Source organism: Globicephala melas, chromosome 4 (genome assembly GCF_963455315.2).
Source record: "Globicephala melas chromosome 4, mGloMel1.2, whole genome shotgun sequence".
NCBI classification, from domain to species: domain Eukaryota; kingdom Metazoa; phylum Chordata; class Mammalia; order Artiodactyla; family Delphinidae; genus Globicephala; species Globicephala melas.
In genome coordinates, this window is record NC_083317.1 from 113300619 (window position 1) to 113319133 (window position 18515).

At 39.5% G+C, this 18515-nt stretch overlaps 1 long non-coding RNA gene across 1 annotated transcript in view; it reads right to left on the bottom strand.

The window, feature by feature from the left end:
• Nucleotides 1-2002: 2002 nt before the first annotated feature.
• The window catches only part of LOC132597207 (uncharacterized), a 37969-nt gene continuing 21456 nt past the window's right edge, over nucleotides 2003-18515 (bottom strand). Inside the window, exons 2-3 of the long non-coding RNA XR_009563623.2 lie at nucleotides 3870-3989; nucleotides 2003-2825 (exon numbers count right to left, since the gene is read on the bottom strand). This is a non-coding gene — a long non-coding RNA (uncharacterized lncRNA). The remainder of the gene's footprint in view (nucleotides 2826-3869; nucleotides 3990-18515) is intronic.

Genomic DNA, 18515 nt, shown 5'->3' on the forward strand with positions numbered 1-18515 from the left:
CTTGGAAAGGATCTTGTCATTTGATAAAAGCAAAGGCAAGGAAATTAGCATTGGGAAATGGACCACTCGAATAAAGTGGAAGAGAACGTACATGAAGAATAGAAGCACTTGTCTAAAATTATCTGTTGAAGAGCCTAATAGAAGGTACTACTTATTTTTCCGTTAGCAAGTACTTACTATTTTTTCATACTTAGTGTATTAGTTAGATTCCTAGGGCTGCATAAGAAAGTACCACAAACTGAGCAGCTTTGAACAACAGAAGTTTATTCTCTCAAACAGTTTTGGAGGCTAGAAGTCTGAAATCAAGGTGTCTTCAGGGCCATGCTCTCTCTGAAGGCTCTAAGGGAGAATCTTTTCCATGCCTTTCTCTTAGCTGCTGGTATTTCCAACAATCCTTGGTGTTTCTTGTCTTATCACTCATGAGTCCAATTCCTGCCTGGGTAGTCATATGGTTTTCTCCTTAGATGTCTTTACGTCTCTTCTCTTAGAAGGACAGCAGTCATAATGGATTAGGGCCCACCCTAGTGACCCCATGTTCACTTGATTACATCTGCAAAGACACTATTTCAAAATAAGGTCACAGATACTCAGGGCTAGGACTTCAATGTATCTTTTGGGGAGATACAGTTCAACCCCAGCACTTGGGTAGGGGCATGTTTCTTTGAATGGAAAAATTGAAAAGTGCATAATTAAAATTTCTCAGCTACTTGGGATATAAGCAAACAGTTCTGCTTTTAGGTAGTGATTTGTTCTGCTGCTTGTATTGTGTCCTTATCATATGTCTGATGTATCCACATCCTCTACATCTTCGGATGCAGCTAGCACGTAGCACTTTGGGACACTGCTGAATATTGCTGGGTGGGAAATGAAACCGATATGGGTCTTCTAAACATTGGCCTGTGGGTGATATGAATTGACAGGCATGTTTATTACAACTGGTAAAAGCACTGCTGGTTTGAAGTAGTGACCTTTCTAGCTGAAATTAACTGGGTCCTTTCAATGACACTACTTGTCCATGAATGAATACACTTTCCTAATTCAGAGAAAACAGAATTTTTAAAAAATCACCAGATCAATCAGCTGGAAAGGATTTCATGAAGCACTTTCTAGATAATGAATCACAGCACAGTAAGACTTCACATATATATGACTAAACGTCTTGAGCAGCTTCCAAATTCTTGCCCATCCCATCTGCCACAGGGAAGTAAGTGAACTAGAATGGGGAATTTAACAAATGTTATGGACGGGCTATTCAAAAAACATTCACATATACCCTTCTTCCTGCTCTATTATAGACGCTCTTAAAGCTAATAATTTGAACTCCTAGCTTTTACCATGACTAGAGGTGGCCGTGTGATACACTTCTGACCAATAATATGTAGATAGAGTCACTAGGGAGGGCATCCCTTCTCAATAAAAAGATGGCCTCTTTGGAAGGAGTGTTCTTGCCTCTCATTATTAGTTAATCTTCTCCTGCCAGAAATGTACATGTGACACTTGGAGATGCAGCAGCCATCTTACTATCATGAGTTCAAAAGTTTCCATAGAAATGGTGGAACAAGACCATTAAAAGTGGATAAAAAGCACCAAACTTGGATTTTAGTATTGGATTGTCCAATGATTGAACTTAGCTTCTATGACAATGATGATCAACAAGGTGATATTTTGCCTGCCAGGTCACATTTGGCAATGTCTGGAAACATTTTTGGTTGTCACAGCTGTGTGAGGGAAAGCTACGGCATCAAGTGGAATGGAAACCAGGACGCTGCTAAACATTCTCCATTGCATAAGACAGCCCCCAACAACAAAGACTTATCCAGCCCTGGGCTTCCTTGGTGGCGCAGTGGTTAAGAATCCACCTGCCAATGCAGGGGACATGGGTTCGATCCCTGGTCCAGGAAGATCCCACATGCCACGGAGCAACTAAGCCCGTGAGCCACAGCTACTGAGCCTGTGCTCAGTTTTATCTTTAAAAAAAACAGTTATAAAGACTAAGTAACAATAGCAGAAGTTGCATATTTATTAAGTGAAAAAATTCAGTATACAATAGTGTAGGCATTAAATGACTACTACCATTTAAAAGGAGAAAGTGAATGTAAGCGATTGTAACAAAGCGATGACAGTAGTTGTATTGAGGATTTTATGTGACTTTGTTCCTGCCTATTTTGCAAAGGTTACTCAATGTGATTATGCTATCCTTATAGTTTGAAAAATAATTTTTCAAGTAATTAAAGGGAAGAAGATTAAAATACTCAAATCAATGTTTATTTCTCTCACATTTATGAAGTTTCTTCTTGGCCTTACAGAAACCTTAAAGGCTAATGCAATAGCTTATGCAATTGGATACCATTTCTATTGAATCATCATGTCAGCAACATTCCTTTTCTAGTTCTTTATATCTCCCTATATATAGAATTCTTGTAGTTCAACTCATAGGACTATTCCTCTCCAGGGTTTTTTGTGAAAACATCATAACTACCTGCAACATTAAAGAGATGGAGTGAAAATTTGCCACTGTAAATGTCTGTATGTTTTAGATTCCTGTGGCTGCTATAACCAATTACCAAAACTGGGTGGCTTAAAACAACAGAAATGCATTCTCTTACAGTTCTGGAGGCTAGAAGTTCAAAAACTGACATCACTGGGCCAAAATCAAGGTGTCACAGGGCTGCACTTCCTCTGGAGGCTCCAGAGGGAAATCTCTGCCTTTTCCAGCTTCTGGTGGCTACAGGCATTCTTTGGCTTGTGGCTTCTTCACTCCAATCTGTGCCTCTGTCTTCATATGTCCTCCTCTGTGTAATTTTCAAGCCCCCTCTGCATGTCTTCTGTAAGGATACATGTGATGGCACTTAGGGACCACACAGATAATCCAGGATAATCTCCCCATCTTGAAATTCTTAACATAATCACATGTGCAAAGACCCTTTTCAAGAAAAAGTTCCAGATATTAAGATATGATATCTTTGGAAGCCAGTGTTCAATTTATTAGAATATTATATAAAGAAAATATAAATCTAATTACTAATCTCATCGGATAATCTGAACTTCCATTCATACCTAGCTGGAAATTAAAATCTGGTGGGATCATCCAGTATCTAAATCCTGGGAAAGTAGAGTGAGAGTAAAGAACCTATTATCCTACTAAATGAAATAAGCATGAAATGATAAATTTGGGGGAAACTAATTTTTTTAGACACATCAATGTAAAGTGTTTTTTTAAATTGTGAATGGACCAATAAAATTTGTTTTACCTCTATCAACATTTGAATACATAATGGCCCTTTATATCTAAAACCGGAAAGCTTAACATTGTTTTATCATATTGCAGCAACTACGAAATGTTCTGAAAACTAATTTGAGAACTTAATAGCACAGTTCAATAAACATAGACTGTAAAATTACTAAAAAGGCAGGACTGTACTTATTTTGAGTTGACTAAGAAGCTGAGAATATCTTAATTTCCTTTCCAATTAAAAGATATTTTAGCAAAATTATGAGAGTACACAAATAATTAAAGCCCTAGAGCTTTCATTTCTTTTTCCCATTTGGTTAGTTTAATTCTTCAGATTTAATTTCAGAATAACCCCATCAAAGGTTTAGATTTTGGGGTACTTAACATATAACTGTTTTTACATTTCTGTTTTTGGCCAGGAACACTTCTATATCTAAACATTAATTTTCATAATACTTGAAATATATTTGATCTTCAAGTTTAACAGCCTTTAATGCTACTAATTTAGTTGCAATTACAGATTCCCCCCATATCCAAATGTTAAGCTAAAATGGGGTAAAGTGGCAAAGCAATTGCCTTAGGACACTTCTTGCTAACAGATGCACAGACTAAATTGAGATAAAGCACAGATACTCACACAGTTCAAAGCTTTGTGGCTTGAGGCTGAAATGCTGAGTGTAGTTCCCAGGAAAGGAGCTTGGTGGCGCCACTCTCACCACTGCACAGTTCAAGGTACGTGTTGCGTCTGTAAGGGCTACTGCAAAACAAACACTGAATGCTATTTTCACTTTTCGTCTTTTTTCGTAAAAAGGAAAATCCTCTTCGGATTTTTTTCAGTTAGCAAAAATGGGTACTAATGTAGGTATTTTGTAAAAGCGAAGTGGCTTTAAAAATCGAATACCTGTAATCATTAAAACCTACTCAATCCCTTATCAGAGAAATGATTTGCAAATATCTTCTCCCATTCCATGGGTTGCCTTTTCACTCTGTTGATAGTGTCCTTTGACGCACATAAATAACATGGCACTATTTTAAGCACAACTCATTTTATCTTCATAACAACTCTATGACGTAGGAACTATTATTATCATCCCTATTTTACAGATAAGAATACTGAGACATAGAGGGTTTAAATAATGTGACAACATCCCCCATGGTAATGACTTAGCTTAGATTTGAGTCTGTTATGGACTGAATGTGTCCTCCCAAAATTCGTATGTTAAAACTTTACCCCTCAATGTCATGGTATTAGGAGGTGGGGCCTTTGGGAAGTAATTAGGATTAGATAAGGTGATGAGAGTGGAGCCCTCACAAGTGGAATTTGTGCTCTTATAAGAGTCATGAGAGAGCTCGCATCCCCTCTCTGCTTTCCTCCAGGTGAGGATATAATGAGAATTTGGCAGTCTATAACCTGGAAGAGGGCTCTCACCAGAACCAACCATGCTGGCACACTGATCTGGAACTTCCAGCCTCAGAACTTGAGAAATGAATAGTTTTGTTTATAAGCCACTCAGTCTATGGTACTTCGTAACAGCAGCCCAAACTAAGAGCCCATGGGGGGTATCCCAGAAACACTATGTCTCACACACACTTCTTTTTTTTGTTGTTTTCTCAAATTTGAATTCATCCTTTTTTTTAAAAAAAATTTTTTTTAATTATTTATTTTATTTTTGGCTGCGTTAGGTCTTTATTGCTGTGTGCAGGCTTTCTCTAGTTGCAGCAAGTGGGCCACTCTTCCTTGCGGTGCACAGGCTTCTCATTACGGTGGCTTCTCTTTGTTGCGGAGCACAGGCTCTAGGCACCTGGGCTTCGGTAGTTGTGGTTCGCAGGCTCTAGAGCACAGGCTCAGTAGTTGTGGTGCACAGGCTTAGTTGCTCCGCGGCATGTGAGATCCTCCTGGACCAGGGCTCGAACCTGTGTCCCCTGCATTGGCAGGTGGATTCTTAACCACTGCACCACCAGGAAAGCCCCCACACACACTTCTTATAATGGACATCAGTGACCTCCTGATCACCAAATCCAGCTATCTTTTCTTAGTCCTCATTCAACTGCCTAATTTTTTCTCTATCATTTAAAATCATGACCCTTTTTATGTGAAACTTTCCTTCTCTTGGCTACTACATTTTTCTTGGTTCTCCTCCTATTTCCATGAGATAGTTACATCTCCTTCTTCAGTCTTCTATGCCTTTGTTCATGCTCACAAGTTCAAAGACCTTACTTCAGCCCCCCTCTTTGCTTATTCTACATTCCCCAGGAACCATCTTTCCTCTGTTATGGGTTAAATTGTGTCCTCCAAAAAGATGCTGAAGTCTTAACCCCCAGTGCCTGTGAATGTGAACTTATCTGAAAATAGGGTCTTTTCAAAGGATCAAGTTAAGATGAGGTCATTTGTGCAGGTTCTAATCTAATCTGACTGTGTCCTAATAAAAGGGCAACATTTGGACACAGACACAGACATGAATAGAGGGGAGACTATGTGAATACACAAAGAAAATACAATCTACAAGCCAAAGAACACCTGAGCTACCAGAAGCCAGGAGAGAGGGATGTAACAGATTCTCCCCTCAGGCCCTCAGAAGGAACCAACCCTGCTGATACCTTGATTTCAGACTTCTAGACTCAACTGTGAGATGATAAATTTCTGCTGTTCAAGCCACTTAGTTTGTGGTAATTCATTATGGCAGCCCCAGGAAACTAAACACTTTCCAAGGGCTTAGAGGCAACTATTCTGTGAACAGTCTCAAACTCACACCTCTGGTCCTAATTTTCCTTTTGAGTTCTAGGTGTATGGTATCAACAGCGACTCATGACTATGCAACCATGATCCTGCCTTTCCAGAATATTACTCTTCTCCCATCTCCCTTCTTTCTCACCTTTGGCCCCCAACTTAGCAACCTTTGTAAATGAGATATCTGTGGCCCCAGCCACCCTGGCTAAAAACCACAAAGTCACCTTTGAGTCCTCATTTTCCACCGCCTTGAAGCTGTCTCTATTTCTGTAATCCAAGAATCATGTGTGGTCCATTAGTTTGGGAGACTAGTATCAGGTTCCCAGACTTGGCAGCCATTACATCCCATGGTCAGAGCCTGATAAAAGGATTGGTGGCACTTTAGCCAAATATTGGGATGCAGACTCAAGTAATCCTTGCTGTTCTCACAGATGATATTATGACCCAGTATCTGGGCAGTGGCTTTGTTATGACCTATTTAAATACCCAAAGTTTTGCCTAGCATCTTAATGTACTTAAACCTGGGGCTTTCTGCCTGAACCCCAGACCAGAGGCTGGAGTTCTGATAGCTGCTCATAGATGTCCTTGAGATCTAAGCTTCCGACCTTGCTCAGATCTGGATTACCCATCATGGCACCTGACCACCGGCTAGGACACCACTATTATGCCACATCAGTGATTCAGGCTCAGCTTGATTGTCTAATGTAGTGTCCACTGTCCATCTTTTTGTTTTAATTAGCTCAAATGTACTTAATAATTTATAGTTCACAGAGCACACAATGTATTTTCTTATCTAATCCTAACAGCCATAAAAAAATCCAGAACAGTGAAAAGTTAAATAACTCACATGAGCTCGTGTAGTTAGCATTTGTTGCGTCAATGATCAGATTTAAGCCTCCTGGCTCCAAACCCCATGCTCTTTTCTCTTCACAACATTGCATGCTCCTGCGTTCCTGGAATCCACTGGCCAGAAAGAACTTCTTTCCTGCCTATATCAGCCCCACAGGGGCCTGTAGCTCCAGATCCCTACCCTCTCCTCATCTGCCCTTGCCCCTGCTGTAGATAAATGACCCGTGTTCTATCATATGTAAAGATTTGACAGATAGCTGATTTATTTTTTATTTATTTTTTATTTTTTTTGCGGTACGCGGGCCTCTCACTGCTGTGGCCTCTCCCGCTGCGGAGCACAGGCTCCAGACGCGCAGGCTCAGCGGCCATGGCTCACAGGCCCAGCCGCTCCACGGCATGTGGGATCTTCCCGGACCGGGGCACGAACCCGTGTCCCCTGCATCAGCAGGCGGACCCTCAACCACTGCATCACCAGGGAAGCCCCAGATAGCTGCTTTTGAAGTGACCTTAAGACTAATGATCCCCCTTCTCAAAAGGTTGAAAATGATTTAAGGAATTGCAAAACTACTTAGTACCATAAACAAATATGCGAGCTGCCAAGTGTAAGGGAAACATAATATTCCTACGTAGAAGACACATTTTCAGAGGAATTTTTAAAGATGATATATGAGATTCCATGCAGTGCCAGTGTAAGCTGTAATCGTAAGAGGAAAGAGCACAGATACTGACTTGAATAAGTGGCCACCTAGGATGAATTTCTCTCCCCAATTTTTTGTTTACTTTTCCATTTCAAGATGATGAATGTTAATCTTTTATTAATCCTCTCTTACTCAATATTAAAAGATAGCATGATGTCTTGTGTGTGCCAGTTTCCTGCCCTGGCCTGTGAGATGCTGTGCATATGGTGAAGAACACGGGCTCTGATGCAAGACTGTCTGAGTCTTAGCCCCCCATGATTAGCAGTGACCTTGAGCAAGTTACTTAACCTCTCTATACCTTATTTTCCTCACTATAAAATGGAGCTATTAATAGTATACTTGCCGCAGTGTTATTGGAAGGATTAAATAATTAATGTAAGTAAAGTGCCTACAACAGCACTTTGCCTGTGGAACTTGCTATTTAACTATTTGCTGTTCTATATGTACAGGAATGAGGAAGTAGCACACCCAAATCACTGGAGGAATCATTACTACTGGTTAGTCAGAGGAGATTTAAAAATGAAGACTTCAGAAAGCTCACACTATTAGTGCCATGGAATGTCTCCATCCTCCCTCTCATACAACACATGTAAATAATTAGTTTCTATAAAAGACTATCCTTTCAATCTATTAAATATGTGCGACCCTTACAGTATTAGTTAGAAGATGCCAGCCACCTTAGACTTAGAGTGAACAAATTCTGTTGCAGAGAAAATAGTTGGTCATTAAGAAAAGCAAAAAACATTGGCAATGGGTATAGGGTCAGAACAGCCTGCCAAACACAATTTCTTGAAAAAGATGAGTGAAGGCCCGTTATAATTTGTCTCCAGTGGCCCACTTATAACTGTTAGAAAATTCAAGATCTGTAATAAGTTACATCGTCCTGTGTTTCCTTTTGTATAATCTTAAAACTTACAATCTGAGTTAATTGTCACAGAAGAAGATGATTAATCAAAACAACAACATAATTGTACCACATCTTGTGCTTCTGAGTTACTTCTTTACAAAGAAAAAACAGTGTTTCCTATGATAGTGTCAAGGTATACAGACTCCTTAATAATATAACATATACAGAATTATCCTTATTGTTAGATCTACTCACTTATCAATTGTAAAAACTAAGCCTGCAGTCAGAAACATTTTAACAAACTATATTATTTCCATAGATTACAATGTAACTTAAGAAATTAAAATATGAACACTATTTAGAGATGCAAAGTAATGTTATATAAAAACAAAGCTGACACAATTATATCAATTATCATGTAAAGGTTATATAGGTAAATTGTTAAGGAAAGGAAAGAGCCAGGAAATGTATTAAATTATCTATATTTGTAGGTATAAGTGTCTATAGTTTTTTATAATATGCCTCATACATTCACTTTTTAAACAAATCGTGACTGAAAATGAGTGTCACTTTTCAAAACCCTATGTAGAGTTACATTACAAGAGAAGTAACCACCATAAAATAAAGACCAGGAATAAGAATTTGTTTAAAGAGGGAAAAAAGGAGATATTGATCAAATGAAATTTCACTGTCTTGATGAATTAATTTCAAAGTTTCCTTGTGATCTTGATCTACAGAATGTTGTGATACATCATTACCATATGCAGCTCTCTTAACAGACCAAATAGTAATGCTGGGAAAGGCCGATTAAACTAGTTCTTTTTGGATTGTTAAAAGCTAGATTGAATGTCCAGTGGTAAGACTCCTGTTCTGATAAACTCTTCTTTATCTAAATACCTGCCTTTCTCCTAATCTCACTGACTCAGCCAGCCCTGAAGATAGCAGCTGTGCCATCTGATAGAAGATAAACCCTTGTGCCTGTTTTCTACCCTTGTTGAAGAAAACCTTTGAATTTGTAACTTGGGCTGAAGATACTTATCAAACAATCTTTAGTTGCCAGGAATTCAAAAGTGGGCCATGGCGGCCACTGCTGGAATCTGGTCTCTTTGCTTCTATTTGCTAAAAAAAAAAAAAAAAAAGTATCAGCACGGAATACTTAAGCAAAGTTTAGTGCACTTAACCAGAAAGATCCTGCAATACCTTCTGCAGGAATTTACTGCAACTATGTAGCAGGCCTGCTGAAGAAAAGCTGTTCAAATGTTACAGATAATGCCCTAGATCCCATTACAGTTCTAATTTCATTGAGGCTCTGGATTCTTTGAAAATAGCATGTGTTAACACAGTTTCTAACCTAACTACACAAAGTAGATTTTGCTTTTGAGAAGTCAACTCAGAGGAGACCCAAGGCCGATACAAAGTTAAACTGACATTCTAAAGTTAAACTGATCCAAACTTGTTTTAGGACTTTTTTCCCCCCAAGTTTTTTAAATGCACCTCATATCACAAGAAGTGTTAAAAAAAAAAAATTAGCTTTTTAACATTCATTTCCATTAAAAAGAGATTTTTTTTTTTTTTAAAGGTTTCATTTCCATGTTCCAAAGACCCAAAGATCCTGGAGTTAGAGTGTTTTTACCCTCAGTTAGGCCAGTGTAGCCAGTGGGGAATTATTTTCAGCAATGTTTTGTCCCCAGATTTTGCTCTTGCCTGCAGTTTGTCTCCCTAGGCTACTGTCCTGCTCTCCCCTCCTTCATCATATCTAAGCTCCCTTGGTTGGAACATCAAACTAACCTGACTAATAAATAAATCCATGTTGATATCTGAAAGGACCCCAAGAAATACAAATTCAACTGGGCTCTTTCTAAAACTTAGTAACTTTTTCCCTGTACTGCTGAATAATTGTACCGCTTTCCTCCAATAAGAACTTCCCATATGGGCAGTCAGTGAGTCATTTATTTTCGGTTCACTCGTGACCAACTACATTTATTATTTATTTTTCTCCCCAGCATCTTAAAACTCTTGGTCTCCTTCCTCTATTAATATTCAGCCAACATTTATTGAGCACCAAACATGATGCAAAGTGTTGAGGGCTGAATAATTCAGAAATGATAGCCAAACAGCCTAGAGTATAAATAATGCATAAGTAAATAGGAATGTTTCATGAAGGCAAGAACCACATCTGGTTGTCTTTTTGGCTTCTTCAAGGGCCCACAGTTTCCAGGTTATGAACACCTGTTTTAGACTCATTTAAAAATTAGTTTGTGTAAGACGGTGTACTAGGAGGACGTGGAATCTGTGTCTCCTCACGACTAGGGCACCTACCAGGCACCAGTGGGGGACCACAGACACCTAAGGGGACAGGAGGAAGCCCCCAGCGACCGGGTAGGACATGGGGCGTGGGGAGAGTGATGGGGGAGGAGAAGTGGAGGGGGGACAGGACTGGTGCCCCTGAGGGGAAGCTGGGGGAGGGGAAGGGATCCCACGCCCGAAGGGGGAAACTGGGGAACCATCGGGAGGGCAGAGGATCAAAAGGCAGCATGGCCAGGTTTTCCCTGCCCACATGGGCCCCCAGGAACCTGCTGAGATCCCAGGCCTGATTCTCTGCCCACCAAGGCCTCTTCCAGCCATGTGGGTCTGGAGGGAGTGGGAGGGAGGGAAGGGCGAGCAAAAGTAAAGGCCAGACCTGGGGGACCGGCACCCCTGAGGGGCGGCTGGGGGAGGGGACCCCTAACCACACACGGTTGGGGTCCAGCGGCGACAGGGGAGACCTTGGGGAAGATGGTGGGGGAGGGACGTGGAGGCATGGAAGGGAACGGGGCCAGTGCTTTCCCTGTCCACGTAGGAACCGGGAAGCCTGTTGGGCTTCTGGGCCTAATCCACTGCCCTTGGAGCCTCCCTCCTGCTGTGCAGAGCCCAAGCCAAACCCCTACATCCCCACCCAGCACCCTACCTCTACACTCGGAGACCCCCTCCAACAAGCTGGGCCTAAACCCCACCCACACACCCTCACTCAGGGCGCTACCTCCAAACTCCGGAGCTCCACACCCCAGAGGACCTCCTTCTGACGTGCTGCCACTCCCCTTCGGCGCAGGTCCCAAGCAGAGGCCCAGCCCCATGCTTGAACATCACCACTCCCACCCCACCCTAAACCCTGCCCCTGCCTAAACTCTGCCCCCACAGCGAAGGCTTTTTTTTTTTCTTTTCTTTTTTCCTCTTTTAGATTAGGGTTCTTCTGTTTTACCTTGTTGATTCATTGTTGTTGATTATTTTATATTTTTATTTTTCCTAATAAATCTTTTATTTTCCTAATTTTATTTTTTATACTTTGTTAGTGTTCTCTCCTTTTGGCTTGTTCGCCCCCCCACCCCACTTTTTTTTTTTCTTTTTTCTGTTGCAGTTTTATTTTACATCGTTGCAGTTGTTTCCATTATACTTTTATTTTCCCTAATATATTTTTAATCTTTCTAGTTTTATTTTGTTTTTTATTCCATGATATTGTACCACTCCTTTTTCTCTTTCTTTCTTTCTTCTTTTTTTTTTTAACTGCACCACAAAGCTTGTGGGATCTTGGTTCCCAGGCTGGAGGTCGGGTTCGAGCTCCTGTGGTAGAGCTCCGAGCCCAAACACTGGACTAACAGAGAACCTCAGACCCCAGGAAATATCAGTTGGAGTGAGGCCTCCCAGAGGTTCTCAACTCAGCACCAAGACCCAGCTCTATCCAACTGCCTGCAAACTCCAGTGCTGGAAGACCCACACCAAACAACCAGTAAGACAGGAATACAGCACCACCCAGTAAAAAAAAAAAAAGAAATGACAAAAAAATTTGTAACAGACAAAGGAGCAAGGTTAAAACCTACAAGACCAAATAAATGAAAACGAAATAGGCAACCTACCTGAAAAAGAATTTGGAGTAATGATAGTAAAGATGATCCAAAATCTCTAAAACAGAATGGAGAAAATACAAGAAACATTTAACAAGGATCTAGAAGAACTAAAGAGCAAACAAACAGTGATGAACAACACAATTACTGGAACTAAAAATACTCTAGAAGGAATCAATAACAATAATTGAGGCAGAAGAATGGATAAGTGAGCTGGAAGATAAAATGGTGGAAATAACTGCCAGGGAGTAGATAAAGAGAAAAGAATGAAAAAAACTGAGGACAGTCTCAGCTCTGGGACAACATTAGACCCATCGACATTCGAACTATAGGGGTCGCAGAAGAAGAAGAGAAAAAGAAAGGGTATGAGAAAATATTTGAAGAAATTATAGTCAAAAACTTACCTAACATGGGAAAGGAAATAGTCAATCAAGTCCAGAAAGCACAGAGAGTCCCATACAGGATAAACACAGAGAAACATGCCGACACATATTAATCAAACTATCAAAAATTAAATACAAAGAAAAAATATTGAAAGCAGCAAGGGAAAAGCAACAAATAACATAAAAAGGAATCCCCATAAAGTTAACAGCTGATTTTTCAGCAGAAACTCAAAGCCAGAAGGGAGTGGCAGGACATATTTAAAGTGATGAAAGGGAATAAACTACAACCAAGATTACTCTACCCAGCAAGGTTCTCATTCAGATTTGATGGAGAAATTAAAACCTTTACAGATAAACAAAAGTTAAGAGAATTCACCACTACCAAACCAGCTTTACAACAAATGCTAAAGGAACATCTCTAGGCAGGGAACACAAGAGAAGGAAAAGACCTCCAATAACAAACACAAAACGATTAAGAAAATGGTAACAGGAACATACATATCGATAATGACCTTAAATGTAAATGGATTAAATGCTCCAACCAGAAGACACAGATTGGTGAAACAGATAAAAAAACAAGACCCGAACATATGCTGTCTACAAGAGACCCACTTCAGACCTAGGGACACATACAGACTGAAGGTGAGGGGATGGAAAAAGTTATTCCATGCAAATGGAAATCAAAAGAAAGCTGGAGTGGCAATTCTCATATCAGTAAAAATAGACTTTAAAACAAAGATTATTACAAGAGACAAAGAAGGACACTACATAATGATCAAGGGATCAATCCAAGAAGAAGATTTAACAATTGTAAATATTTATGTACCCAACATAGGAGCACCTCAATACATAACACAAATGCTAACAGCCATAAAAGGGGAAATCAACAGTAACACAATCATAGTAGGCAACTTTAACACCCCACTTTCACCAATGGACAGATCATCCAAAATGAATATAAATAAGGAAACACAAGCTTTAAATGATACATTAAACAAGATGGACTTAGTTGATATATATAGGACATTCCATCCAAAAATAACAGAATACACTTTCTTCTCAAGTGCTCATGGAACATCCTCCAGGACAGAACATATCTTGGGTCACAAATCAAGCCTTGGTAAATTTAAGAAAATTGAATTGTATCAAGTATCTTTTCTGACCACAAAGCTATGGAAATAGACATGAATTACAGGAAGAAAACTGTAAAAAATAAAAACACATGGAGGCTAAACAATACACTACTAAATAACCAAGAGATCACTGAAGAAATCAAACAGAAAATCAAAAAAATACCTAAAAACAAATGACAATGAAAACACGACGACCCAAAACCTATGGGATGCAGCAAAGACAATTCTAAGAGCGAAGTTTATAGCAATACAGTCCTACCTCAAGAAACAAGAAACATCTCAAATAAATAACCTAACCTTACACCTAAAGCAATTAAAGAAAGAAGAACAAAAAAATACCCAAAGTTAGCAGAAGGAAAGAAATCATAAAGATCATGAAAATGAAATGAAGGAAACGATAGCAAAGATCAATAAAACTAAAAGCTGGTTCTTTGAGAAGATAAAATTGATAAACCATTAGCCAGACTCATCAAGAAAAAAAGGGAGAAGACCAAAATCAATAGAATTAGAAATGAAAAAGGAGAAGTAACAACTGACACTGCAGAAATACAAAGGATCATGAGAGGTTACTATAAGCAACTATATGCCAATAAAATGGACAACCTGGAAGAAATGGACAAATTCTTAGAAAAGCACAACCTTCTGAGCCTGAACCAGGGAGAAATACAAAATATAAACAGACCAATCACAAGCACTGAAATTGAAACTGCAATTAAAAATCTTCCAACAAACAAAAGCCCAGGACCAGATGGCTTCACAGGCGAATTCTATCAAACATTTAGAGGAGAGTTAACACCTATCCTTCTCAAACCCTTCCGAAATATAGCAGAGGGAGGAACACTCCCAAATTCATTCTACGAGGCCACCATCACCTTGATACCAAAACCAGACAAAGATGTCACAAAAAAAGAAAACTACAGGCCAATAACTCTGATGAACATAGATACAAAAATCCTCAACAAAATACTAGCAAAGAGAATCCAACAGCACATTAAAAGGATCATACACCATGATCAAGTGGGGTTTATCCCAGGAATGCAAGGATTCGTCAATATACGCAAATCAATCAATGTGATACACCATATTAACAAACTGAAGGAGAAAAACCATATTATAATCTCAATAGATGCAGAAAAAGCTTTCGACCAAATTCAACACCCGTATATGATAAAAACTCTCCAAAAAGCAGACATAGATGGAACCTACCTCAACATAATAAAGGCCATATATGACAAACCCACAGCAAACATCATTCTCAATGGTGAAAAACTGAAAGCATTTCCTCTAAGATCAGGAATAAGACAAGGTTGCCCACTCTCACCACTATTATTCAACATAGTTTTGGACGTTTTAGCCACAGCAATCAGAGAAGAAAATGAAATAAAAGAATCCAAATCAGAAAAGAAGTAGTATAACTGTCACTGTTTGCAGATGACATGATAGTATACATGGAGAATCCTAAAGATGCTACCAGAAAACTACTAGAGCTAATCAATGAATTTGGTAGGGCAGCAGGATAAAAAATTAATGCACAGAAATCTCTTGCATTCCTATACACTAATGATGAAAAACCTGAAAGAGAAATTAAGGAAACAATCCCATTTACCATTGCAACAAAAAGAATAAAATACCTAGGAATAAACCTACCTAAGGAGACAAAAGACCTGTATGCAGAAAACTATAAGACACTGATGAAAGAAATTAAAGATGATACAAACAGATGGAGAGATATACCATGTTCCTGGATTGGAAGAAGCAACATTGTGAAAATGACTATAATCCCCAAAGCAATCTACAGATTCAGTGCAATCCCTATCAAATTACCACTGGCATTTTTCACAGAATTAGAACAAAAAATTCCACAATTTGTATGGAAACACAAAAGACCCCAAATAGCCAAAACAATCTTGAGGAAGAAAAACGGAGCTGGAGGAATCAGACTCCATGACTTCAGACTCTACTACAAAGCTACAGTAATCAAGACAGCATGGTACTGGCACAAAAACAGAAATATAGATCAATGGAACAGGACAGAAAGCCCAGAGATAAAGCCACGCACATATGGTCACCTTATCTTTGATAAAGGAGGCAAGAGTATACAGTGGAGAAAAGACAGCCTCTCCAGTATGTGGTGCTGGGAAAACTGGACAGCTACATGTAAAAGAATGAAATTAGAACACTTCCTAACACCATACACAAAAATAAACTCAAAATGGATTAAAGATCTAAATTTAAGGCCAGACACTATAAAACTCTTAGAGGAAAACATAGGCACAACACTCTATGACATAAATCACAGCAAGCTCCTTTTTGACCCACCTACTAGAGAAATGGAAATAAAAACAAAAATAAACAAATCAGACCTAATGTAACTTCAAAGCTTTTTCACAGCAAAGGAAACCATAAACAAGACAAAAAGACAACCCTCAGAATGGGAGAAAATATTTGCAAATGACACAACTGACAAAGGATTAATCTCCAAAATTTACAAGCAGCTCATGCAGCTCAATATCAGAAAGGCAAACAACCCAATCCAAAAATGGGCAGAAGACCTAAATAGACATTTCTCCAAAGAAGATATACAGATTGCCAGCAAACACAGGAAAGGATGCTCAACATCACTAATCATTTGGGAAATGCAAATCAATACTACAATGAGGTATCACCTCACACCAGTCAGAATGGCCATCATCCAAAAATCTACAAACAATAAATGCTGGAGAGGGTGTGGAGAAAAGGGAACACTCTTGCCCTGTTGGTGGGAATGTAAATTTGTACAGCCACTATGGAGAACAGTACGGAGGTTCCTTAAAAAACTAAAAATAGAACTACCATATGACCCAGCAATCCCACTACATACACCCTGAGAAAACCATAATTCAAAAAGAGACATGTATCACAATGTTCATTGCAGCACTGTTTACAGTAGTCAGGACATAGAATCAACGTAAGTGTCCATCAGTGACAGATGAACAGATAAAGAATGTGTGGCACATATGTACAATGGAATATTACTCAGCCATAAAAAGAAACGAAATTGAGTTATTTGTAGGGAGGTGGATGGACCTAGGTTCTGTCATACAGAGTGAAGTAAGTCAGAAAGAGAAAAACAAATACCATATGCTAACACATATATATGGAATCCAAAAATAAAAAATGGTTCTGAAGAATGTAGGGGCAGGACAGGAATAAAGACACAGACGTAGAGAATGGACTTGAGGACACGGTGAGTGTGAAGGGTAAGCTGGGATGAAGTAAGAGAGTAGCATTGACATAGATACACTACCAAATGTAAAATAGATACCTGGTGGGAAGCAGCTGCATGGCACAGGGAGATCAGCTCAGTGCTTTGCGACCACCTAGTGGGGTGGTATAAGGAGGGTGGGAGGGAGACGCAAGAGGGAGGGGATATAGGGATGTACGTGTGCATATAGCTGATTCACTTTGTTATACTGCCGAAACTGTATAACACAAGACTGTAAAGCAATTATACTCCAATAAAGATGTTTAAAAAAAAAAATTAGTTTGTGTTCCCAGGGAGGGGGCCAGTATGAAGTTGGAGGAGGTGGGTGTACAAACTATTGGCTGTAAGATAGGCTCAGTGATGTATTGTACAACACAGGGTGTATAACCAATATTTTGCAATAACTATAAATGGAAAGCAATCTTTAAAAATCGTATATAAATGAAAATTTTTTTAAATAAATAAATTAGTCTGTAATCCCTGCAATGGGAAGATGAGTCCTAATGTCCTGTTTACAAAGTTGGAAGAAAACCAGGTTTGGAACATTGCTATAATCCGTAGATAATCAAATCTCTATTTCTGAATTTCAGGGACGTCAAAATCAAAATAGTAATCAAGGTGAAACTACTTTGCTAACCAGGAAAAGGATACAAATTAGTGAATAACCATTTAAAAATATCTAATGAGGGCTTCCCTGGTGGTGCAGTGGTTGAGAGTCCGCCTGCCGATGCAGGGGAAACGGGTTCGTGCCCCGGCCCGGGAAGATCCCACATGCCGCGGAGCGGCTGGGCCCGTGAGCCATGGCCACTGAGCCTGCGCGTCCGGAGCCTGTGCTCCGCAACGGGAGAGGCCACGACAGAAAGAGGCCCGCGTACCGCAAAAAAAAAAAAAAAAGAAGAAAAAATATATATATATATACACATATATATATACACAATGTCTTTCTGTTGTTTTTAGTTTTACTTTTTTTTCCCCTTAGAAATCAAACTGAATAGGTCTAAAAGGTAGAAAAGTTTCCAAGGAGAAATCAGAAAATTGTTTACATTTTACCTTCCTGACAGGACCTTCATTGAACCACTGCCATTTATTTTAGACTAAAAGTTGTTCATTTCCCTAACTCTTTCTGCATTTAGTAAAATCATTTACTTCTAAGTGGCACGCTTCAGAGTCTGTGTCACTCCCATTTAAACCCCACTCTGCTCCCCAGATGTGGTAGGTAAGGAAAATGGCAGAACCAGGTATTGGCTCAGTCACTCGCTTTCAGACAAGTGACAGCTGACTGGTAGTTTGAATGGCAGTTCCTCTCACTCCACTTCCCTCCTCAGACCTGAAGCCTTACCCATGAAGGTCATCGGGACGTTGGATGTGATAGTGAGCCTGCGGGACCAGAGAGAAACAAGGACTGTAAACCATGGACACCCCTTGGGGAAGCTGACCCTGAGGACAAACAGCGTATTTATCTTTTATGCCCAAATGTGTTCACTTTATTTTACTATAGCCTGAAACTCTGCCAGTTCGAAATT